At 43.6% G+C, this 10,052-nt stretch overlaps 2 non-coding genes across 2 annotated transcripts; both read left to right on the forward strand.

Moving 5' to 3' along the window:
* Positions 1-7,842: 7,842 nt before the first annotated feature.
* LOC123451550 lies at positions 7,843-7,916 on the forward strand. The gene has a single exon (XR_006632391.1). It is a non-coding gene; the product is annotated as a small nucleolar RNA R66 (small nucleolar RNA).
* Positions 7,917-7,979: 63 nt separating this feature from the next.
* Positions 7,980-8,067, forward strand: LOC123451646. Its single transcript, XR_006632474.1, has one exon. It is a non-coding gene; the product is annotated as a small nucleolar RNA snoR118 (small nucleolar RNA).
* The last annotated feature ends 1,985 nt before the right edge of the window (positions 8,068-10,052 follow it).

Consider the following 10,052-nt stretch of genomic DNA (forward strand, 5'->3'; position numbering starts at 1 on the left):
ATTCTGTTCAGATGACTGAGGAAGATGAAGAAGAAGAAACTACTGCTGAGGAAATGCCTCAAGATAGTCGAAATGATGAACCTATCATTAAGGAAATACATCAAAACACTCCAGCCGATGAATCTGCTCCAGCTAAAGAAAATGCTTCAGCTGAGGAAACTGCCAGGACTGATAATGCACCAACTTCTGAAGAGAAAATTCCTTCACCTCAATCCTCAAAGGTGAATAAGATGGTTCTGTCTGCATCAGACGTGAATAAAACCAAGGCTTCTGAGAAAGAAGGGAAGAAAAGAAAAGCTTCTTTAACCCGAGAATCATCTATGACCAAGCGCCTCAAAACACTTGATGAAACTGCTCTAGTGGATGCTGTGCCTCTGAAGGTAGCTCCATCATATACTTTGATTCCCTTCGTAATTGACTATGTCATTCCTGAAGAAGACGAGGGAATTCCGATTGATGAGGAAATGAAAGATGTTGATTCTGAAGAAACCATGGATGAGGAAATTCAAATTGATGATATTCCTCAATCCTTCATTCCTCACAAGACATCTGATGAACCTGCTCAAGGATCAGTTGCAAGAACTGAAGATTTTGCCTCCTCCTCCACCAAGAAAATTCCTCAAGCTGAGGAAAATCCTCATCCCGAGGAAAATCCTCAACCACAGGAAAACACTCAACCTGAAGAAAATCCTCAACCTGAGGAACATGCTGAAGAAAATGCTCCTGCACCCAATACTAAAACTGCTATTGTTGTGGTCAACTCTGAAATAGCAATGATAGTATCTCCTTAAGAAAAGCAGCATAATCGTCAGCCAATGCAAAATCAACCTTTTTCAAAGAGGCCAAAGTTTCAGAAGGAAGAGTTCTATAAATAACGGATGTATTTCATCGGCGACAATCCATATGACAAGCTTCGCATCAGGCACAGGAAGTTTTGGACAAGGACCCAGCTCAACTACTATGCCTCTGTGCTCTGTGGAAGAAACAAAATATTTCAGCACAGACATATTCCTCATGTTGAGATGGAAGAAATTCCTTGCTTCGCCCCGGTCCTCAACGTTCTTCATGAAGCCGGACTGCTGCCTCTTTGCACTGATATCAGTTATTGGAACAGTGATATTGTTGTTCAATTTTATGCTACTTTGCACATCTCTGGAGACCCAAAGGATATCAACACTTGGGTGCTGGACTGGATGACTCAGCACACACATTGCAAAGCTCCTGGCACTGAGCTGCTGCGAGTGCTTCCAGTTTCAATTCCCTCAGAACAGGTTGTGCTGATGTATGATGAACCAGAATTGCCCAACAAGATGATGGAAGTCCTCATGAAGCCTTTGGCCAAGGATCAACCTCCAAGAACGACCTTTCTGGTTCAAGACTTGAAGTATGAACCAATGATTGTCTACAGGATCCTGTACAGTGTCATCGCTCCAATCAAAGGCCATGATGATGAAGAAAATGTCGTAGGCATCATGAGGAATATCCTCTTCAACATCATCCATGACATACCAATAAACCTTCACGACTTCTTCTTGAGAACTCTGGCTGACAATGCTATGTCACCCTTCGACTTGAAGATTTACGCTCCATGGATCATGAGATTCATCAGACGCAGGTCAGGCATCAACTATCATGCTGATTTCAACAATCACATTGGATATCTGCCTCCTACCAGAGTCAACAAGAAGACTTTTGAGCCTGTTGAAGGAAAAGGAAAATATGTCATCCATGAAGGAAGTCGGCCCCTTGATGGCCAGTTTCACGAACCAGAAGCATATTCTTCATGGGATGACACTGAAACTCACGAGCCGCCTAGCCCTGTTCCCCCAAGGATATTGACTAACAGAGAGCTACTCCTCGGTCTTCATCAGAAGGTCGATCGCAATCACAAATGGGTCAAACGTAAATTTAGTGCCATTTGTGAAAACCCTCAATGAGACTCAGAATGCAGTGAACAAAAATCACTACTATCTTCATGAGGTTTTTGATCGCACCTAGGCTACTCTGGCTCATCTGAAGACTCAAGAAGAACTTGATGAATTGGAGTTTACCCAGGACTTCGATTGGTCGTGGCCTCCCAAGAAGAAATTCAAGCCAACTCGAGTTCTAGACCTTGAGGATAGTTCCTTTTCTTCATTTTGCACTTCAGAATCTGATGAAGACCCATAAGACACTGCCACTGGCCCAAGGAGGAAGCCCGTTGCCAAGAATCCTCATGCGTCTTCTTGATCAGCCAAGAAGTGAAAGTCTTCTTGGGGCGTTAGTCCTTAGTTTTGTCCCTTTTCGTCACTTGATGACAAAGGCGGAGATAACTGAGAGTTAGTATTCACGCGGGATATATTTTGGGGCTTATGAACTTTATTAAGTTACAAACTCTTGGTTCTTCTGAAGTGTTTTATGCAATGAGTTGTAACTTAAGACTGATGGTACTTTGACGCTTTTGAACGTTTTTTTCGCATGCTTATTCATCAAAATATTAATGCACGCATGCTGAAATTCATAGGATACCATTTCTCATCATGCATTCTCAAATTCTTCATATTATATGTCATATGTATGCATGATTTACAAGATTCAGGGGGAGATCTCCATGATATAAATCATCAATGTGCATTTGATGTTAAAAGCAAAATCCTCAAGATATGCACATCTTCAGGGGGAGTCTCTCTGTATCTTGATTTCAAATTCCTCAAAATGAGTATTTACACTTCATATTTTTATCCCCGTTGAAAAATTAACCTAATTGTCATCAACCACCAAAAAGGGGGAGATTGTAAGTGCATCTAGTGCCCCTTAGTAATTTTGGTGGTTTGAAGACTTATAGGTTAAGTATCTAATGTGTTCATGAGTGTGCACATGATCTATAAGTCGGTGAGGAGTTTGAATTATACGATGAATATCGACCCCTAAAAATGTATATCTTCGGCTGAAGAAATTGGTATTTTGCTGAAGACTTTGATCGCGAAGAAATTGCGATGAAATTGATATTCCTCATGAAGATATTGAAGATGAGGAATTCGGTGTGTCCTGAAGAAAAACAATCCGAAGACTTTGAAGCGTGGAGATTTATTCTTTCTGTTTCATTTTCTTCACTCTTGAGTCATAGGAACACCGTACTGTTAAAGGGGGTCGAGGTAACACTACGGAATGAATTTCCTCATGGTGCTCAACCCAAGCCTGATCCTACAAAAGCCTCAAGTGAGGAATATGAGAGGCATGATGACTCTCATAGTTGAGGGTCCCGACCGTTGCCGCAATTCGCGCCACATCACCGATCTTATCCACACGAGTGGTCATAATATTTAAGGGCATTAATGTCAAATCATGTCACGATGCTCCTAGGCTATAAATAGCCGCCCCTACAACCATTAGCTAGTTGGCTGCTCCGCGAGAAACTCACACTTGTCATTTAGAGCAACCCAAATTCCTCAGAGTCTTCGTGAGTAAATCATCAGTGAGGAAATACCCCAAACACCAAACCACAAACCAAAAATCAAGTGATTGAGCATCACTGAAGATTCTTTTCCTATGTGGAACTGAAGCCTTTTACCTTTGAGGACTGTGCATCCTCCAAACGGTTAGGCGTCATGGTCTAGAGCAATCCAGCACTTAATTGTGCATTGCCAGGTGACCAAGTTTGTGAGGGTTTGGAAGTCTGCCCTAAAGACTTACCACGAGTGTTGTGCGAGGACTGTGTGTCCTTAGCTCAAGGAGATACGGTAGTGACTGTGTGTCCGAGGACTGTGTGTCCTTTGGTTTCTATACCAAGCCGCTCCGAACCACACGTACGACTGTGATAGCAGTTGAAACTGGGTCATCAACAACTGTCTTCATTGTGATCCGAATTCTATTTCTTCAACTCTTTCAGTTCCTCAATATTGTATGTTGAAGATTTTCATTGTCTCTGTTTGAAGAATTTGTTGAAGACTTTCTCTGAATTTCCTCAACCTCAAATTCTTCAAACTAGTTAATCCTCATCTGCTACTCTGTGCCTGCGTACTATGCAAACTGTTTTTCATAATCCTCATCGAGGAAGTTGCTCAAGTATACGTTGCACCCCTGATCCTTTGTTGTTTCCACTGCAAGTTAGTCATCAGTGATGAATTTCTTCAAAAGGAATTTCCTCAGTGATGAAATTCTAAAAATCTCCTATTCACCCCCCTCTAGTCGATATAACGCACTTTCAACAAGGTTTATTGAACCAAGAGACTCCGCTCAACAAGTAGGTGTCTTCCACCCTAGCGCTAGCAGAAGACGTGGACCCGCACACACAACAAATAACTTTGCTCCCAACGAGTACGAAGAGGTTGTCAATCTCTCTGTCCTTGTAGTTTGCAAAGGAACAAAACACAAGCGGGAAGGTAATAGTGATTGCAACGGAAAAGTAAATGAAAGCGGTAAATGATGGAGGTGTAAACAATGATGGTGATATGGACCGGAGTCACATGATTTTCACTAGTGATGTCTCTCTTCCAAAAGACGGTAAACAACTATGCTAGGGTAAACAAATCACGGTTGGGCAATTGACAAAATTATTATCGCATGGCAATGCTAATAATGCTCCTTGATAGTTAGAGGTTCAATAGTAATGGTCAGTACGCCAAGACAAGTAGACTGTTTATTCATCAGCATCTACTTACTAATCATCCACCTTGAGGTATATATCAAGAACACCTCTCCCGTATTAAGTTGCGAGCCCCACCCAAAGTGTAAACTCAAAGCAACCGACAACTGCATAAAGAACTATGCGTAAGGTAAACAATCCTTGCAACCGTGGTCACAAGCAACGTTGTTTTCTCCATGGTGGCAACAAGCACATCCCCTAGTCTCATGTTTCTGTCACTCAAGCTAGACATCGAGGGGCATGAACCCATAATCATGCATAACGCTCCCTCTTATAGTTACAATCTACTACTTGGCCAAATCAATAAAAAACAACGGAGAACATGCATGAATCACTAAGGAACATAATATAAAAGGATAATCAAATATATAACTCATAACAATCTGAACATAATCTCATAATCCATCGGATCCCAACAAACCGAGCATAGCAATAGCAAGAGAATTACATAGATGCCTTGATCATGTAGGGCAGCTCACAAGGACTAACCATTGAAGCACAAGATTGGAGAGAAGACATCACATAGCTACCGGTCATAGACTCATATATAAATCTTTACCTCCGGACCATTCTGGAGCTCCTCTAGACGTTCGGGGTCTCATCTGGGACACTGAACAACCTTCGGAAATCACCACACATTACTCATTAATAGCCAATCGTCACCAAATCTTAAGTGTGCAGACCCTCCGGGTTCGAGAACTATGCAGACATGACGTGAGACACTCTCCGGTCAATAACCAATAGCGGGACATGGATGCCCATATTGGCTCCTACATATTCTACGAAGATCTTTATCGGTCAAACCACGATGTCAATAATTCAATCAGTCCCGTATATTGTTCCTTTTGTCCATCGGTATGTTACTTGCCCGAGATTCGATCGTCGGTATCTCCATACCTAGTTCAATCTCGTTACCGGCAAGTCTCTTTACTTGTTCCGTACTACAAGATCTCATGACTAACTCCTTAGTCATATTTCTTGCAAGCTCATTGTGATGTTGTATTACCGAGTGCGCCCTAGAGATACCTCTCCGTCATACGGAGTGACAAATCCGAGTCTTGATTCACGCCAACCCAACAGACACCTTCGGAGATACATGTAGAGCACCTTTATAGTCACCTAGTTACGTTGTGACGTTTGATACACACCGGGCACTCCTTCGGTGCCTAGGAGTTTCATGATCTCATGGTCATATAAACAGATACTTGATCATGTATGGCAGCTCACAAGGACTAACCATTGAAGCACAAGATTGGAGATAAGACATCACATAGCTACTGGTCATGGACTCATGGTCCAAGAAGGACTACTCACGGCACGTCCGGGAAGCATCCATGACGGTGGAGAAGCTCCCGGATGTCAATCCTCCCTCCGGCATGGTGCCGGGAAGAGGTCTCCTGACGCTCCCGATCTCGGAAGCGCTACGGCGGCAGAAAGATGGACAAATTCACGATTCCAGGAAGTCTGCGAGAGTTCCCTCCCGAGACTCTAAATATAGGCCAAAGGAGGGCACCGGAGGAGGTGGGACCCACCCAAGCGACCTCCTGACGCGACCTAGGGCCTGGCCGTGCCAGCGGGCCGCTTGGGAGGCCCCTGCCCCCCCTCTAGCCCTCCTTCGGTGACCCGTAAGCTTATGTTTCGTTGATTTTTATATATTTTTTTGGATTTTTTCGGGCTTCGGAAAATTGGGTAAAAGCCCGTGCAAAATAGACATCAGCAGACAGAAACTGGCACTGGATGCAGTGAGTTAGTAGGTTAGTCCAAATATGTGTAAAATGATATAAAAGTGTAGCAAAACATATAACAATGTCACCTAAAAGATCATGGAACAAGCAGAAATTATAGATACGTTTGAGACGTATGAGCAATCCAACTATCCAGGTTGCTAGACCGATGGGCTAGATCGGTGTTGAGGTGGCGGCGCGAGACGTTGTTAGAGGGGTAAGGAGGCAAGCTATGTCGTGGCAGGGAGAGGAGGGGGCTTGTGATGCCGTGGATGAGTGAGGAGGTGATGGGGAGAGGAGTTGGCACGCTCACCATGGTATGGAGGGGAGGGGCCTAGGAGAGATGGCGGTGGCAACGGTGTGCCGAGGGGATGAGATGCGGCGACAGTCGGTGGTTGGTTGGTTGATTGTGCGGGCAGAGTAGAAGGTGGGTGTGCGGTGCGTCAGTGAGATGAGTAGTTGCTTTTTTCCCGTCAAAAAAGTAGAAATGAGGAGCTTCTATACGTTGACATCAATGTCACATACTCACATAGCATAACAAGTCATTTAAAAAAAATACCAACCAAATGATGTGTATGTAGCCTACAATTTAAAACTCATCAAAATCAGGATGCGGCTCACATTATGCCATGCAATGAAGCTGAAGACAATACTTCTCACATTGTAATAAAGTGTCTTAAACACATCAAAGATCTTGGATTGTAAGAGATAATTAGTTGGATCATTAAAGTGATATTTTCAATTACTTCTCATTGTTTTTTTTACGAAGTTATATCTCATTGTTACATACTATAATTTCTATGCATGCAAATTTTTACATGCAATGTGATTATGTTGGCAACAGATAAAAATATACTCATAATCCGTGTGAACGCAAGGGCATTATACTAGTGCTCTTAAGAGTAAAGATTTTTAGGGAAGAAGTGACCGAGTCATGGCCAGCTGTCGTTTTGCTTCCTTGGCAAGTTGGGCTCGGCCCAACTTCCTATCTGCCTCTTCTTGTTGGTCTTCTTGCTGCCAGGCATCGGCTAGACCATGACAGTTCTATGGCAAACAGCTTCGGCCTGAACAGCCCAAAAGGATCACATGGCCCATGAACCCAAACAAAACCCTAGCCACCCCACCGCATCCGGCCGGTATAAATACAGAGGCAGGCACAGCGGAGTTCGTCACAGCAGCGCCGCCAATTGTAAGATGTGAGTTGTTCATGGCAATACTTCCCCTGTTCTCTTCTCTCGTGTTTTTTGCTTCCGGACCCAATTTGTATCCGACTCGAGCCCCTTGATGAGTCGATCCCTCAGTATAATTTCTCCGGGGCTCGAATTTTCCAAAGGGGCTAGACTGTATGGGGATCTTGAGTCGCTTTGCCTACTGATAATCGTGAGGCGCAGCGAATAACATTCTCCAAAATTGCCCCAATTATCATCCCATCGTTGTGGATTCTCGTCTTTAAGTTTGCTTATTTTTTCTTATTTGTCGGACAAGTTCTGTTAGCCCAGTGATGGCACATCTTTGAGACCTGAGAATTTTCTCCCTTGATGAAAATCATAAGCATAATCGCTGAGGGCTCTACAGAATACAGATTCGACCGTTTTGGTTCCTTTCTCTTTTACTAGGCTAGTAGTCTTGGCATGGATGAAGATATGCACTGGGCTCCGAGCAGCGAACATGTCTGCGTTCTGATGGAGATGCGTTTGCCTAGAAAGCATTGTCTGACATCCCTTTTAAACTTTCTTGTTTATTTTCTATAAACTGTCCAGGGCTGCATTGTACCATGGCCTGGGTTCTTTGTACCCTCGCCTTGCTTGCCAGATTCGGCTGTAGTCAAACCAATCATGGAAGGAAATCTGGTCGGCCTGCCCACCTCAATGAGCAACCCGCTTACCAACCTTCCTATATCTCTTCAACAGCACTACAACTGTTCTTTACATCCTTAGGCTTAGTTCGGTTAATCCCACCCCTTCGCTGATCGAAGGAGATTTGCAGGGGTTTTGGCTTGTAGGAGATTCAATTCCCTTCAAATCCACCTCAACCGAACAAGCCCATAAGATTATGCGAGTGGGTATTGGAGCGGGGTGGTCCAATCCATTCCTTTGCAGGCTCTCTCGGACAGCAAGGCCTTGACTGTCTTTCTCAGTTAGCAATTTGTAATGAACCTGCGTCTCCTTTTGGTTTTTTCTGATCGTACGAGGAAGATGGTCCGGTGGCTCATCATTCAGGCAGCCTGTTGTCTCAGGCTGCGTCACTGATGTAAACATTTTTTGTAGGGTTACTTGCCTTTGTTTAGTGTGAGAACGGACGTTAACAAATTGGTCAATTAGAAACCGGATACAAACTCATCTATAACCTTCTCTAAAATTTTGCCAATTGAACCGTGTAAATTCTGGACTTGCACATATTTAAAATTGAAGAATTATTGAATGCATTATCATGTTGGACATCTTCTTTGGCCCTTCAAAAACTGGGACGAACACTGTCGACCACGTCTACCAAGGAAGTCATTTCAAGACTTCTCGGGCCAGTCTAACAAGTTGTCGAGGGATGCGCGCACAGGCCGTTTTGTCCAGGAGGCAGGCGAGCAGGATATTATGACGAGGCAGGGCTGCGGCAGATCAGGGAGGATTGACGACGCAGTGCTGCGGCAGAGGAGGGAGGAGAGCCGCTGCTGCGGGCGCTGGTCAGGGGCCGAGAGGCAGAGGAGGGAGGAGAGCCGCTGCTGCGGGCGATAGTCAGGGGCCGGGCGAGGGGTGCTGGTTCCTGTGCTGCCATGATCTCTAGCTGCGGGAGGGTTGAAAAGGAAATTTTAGGGTTGGCCTCCTGGGGTAATTTTGGGGTAATTTTGGAATAAGCAAAAATATGACAGGACCTAACGGTTTGGCTAACAGGAAAACATTGACAACTAACAGGAGTGTTATTTTGCCAATGAAAACAACGAAGGCAGTGCTATATTGGCAGTTCGTTTCTTAGGCTGGTCACAATGGAGAGTAACATAAGGTAGGAACCTATACGCTTTCCTAGACTATGTTCCTACCTCCACAATGGGGAGTAACATGTATGTAGTGTCATGCAACAATGCATTTATTAGGCTATAGACTCATTGTTTCTTGGAGTGTGTGATGTTCCGGTAACTTAGCTAGTTACCACAAGCACCTCTCTCTTCACTAAATACGTGCCACATAAGCAAAGTTGTATTGGAGTGTGTGATGTTACTGCTAAGTTCCTCCCCATTGTGACCAGCCTTATAGTGGTATTCTGGCTATTCTCTCTTTGTCCAGTTAACTAATGTTCATTTTTGAGTTGGGAGTTAGCAGTTGGGTTACCTGGAAAATATTAGGGCTGTGTTTGGTAGCCTTCTTGTTGCAGCTTGCCTCAACGGAGGCTGCTGAGGTAAAACAGACATAAATCTAACATCTGTATTTTGTTTGGTAGTTACATATAAACACGTTGCATTAAATTTTGGCGTGGTGTTTGCTTACCAAAGTTGGTTCGGCTCATCCAACCTTTGGTTGTACTCCCTCCGTTTCTTTTTTACTCTGTGTATAAGATTTTGTAAAAGTCAAACAATATAAAGTTTGATCAAATTTATATCCAAAAATATGGATATATACTATATTAATATTATAAGTATGAAAATACATCTTGTGGTGAATCTAATAATATTGATTTTATGTTGTGAATGTTAATATTTTTTAATATAAAGTTAG

This window comes from Hordeum vulgare, chromosome 4H (assembly GCF_904849725.1).
Source record: "Hordeum vulgare subsp. vulgare chromosome 4H, MorexV3_pseudomolecules_assembly, whole genome shotgun sequence".
Taxonomy (NCBI): domain Eukaryota; kingdom Viridiplantae; phylum Streptophyta; class Magnoliopsida; order Poales; family Poaceae; genus Hordeum; species Hordeum vulgare.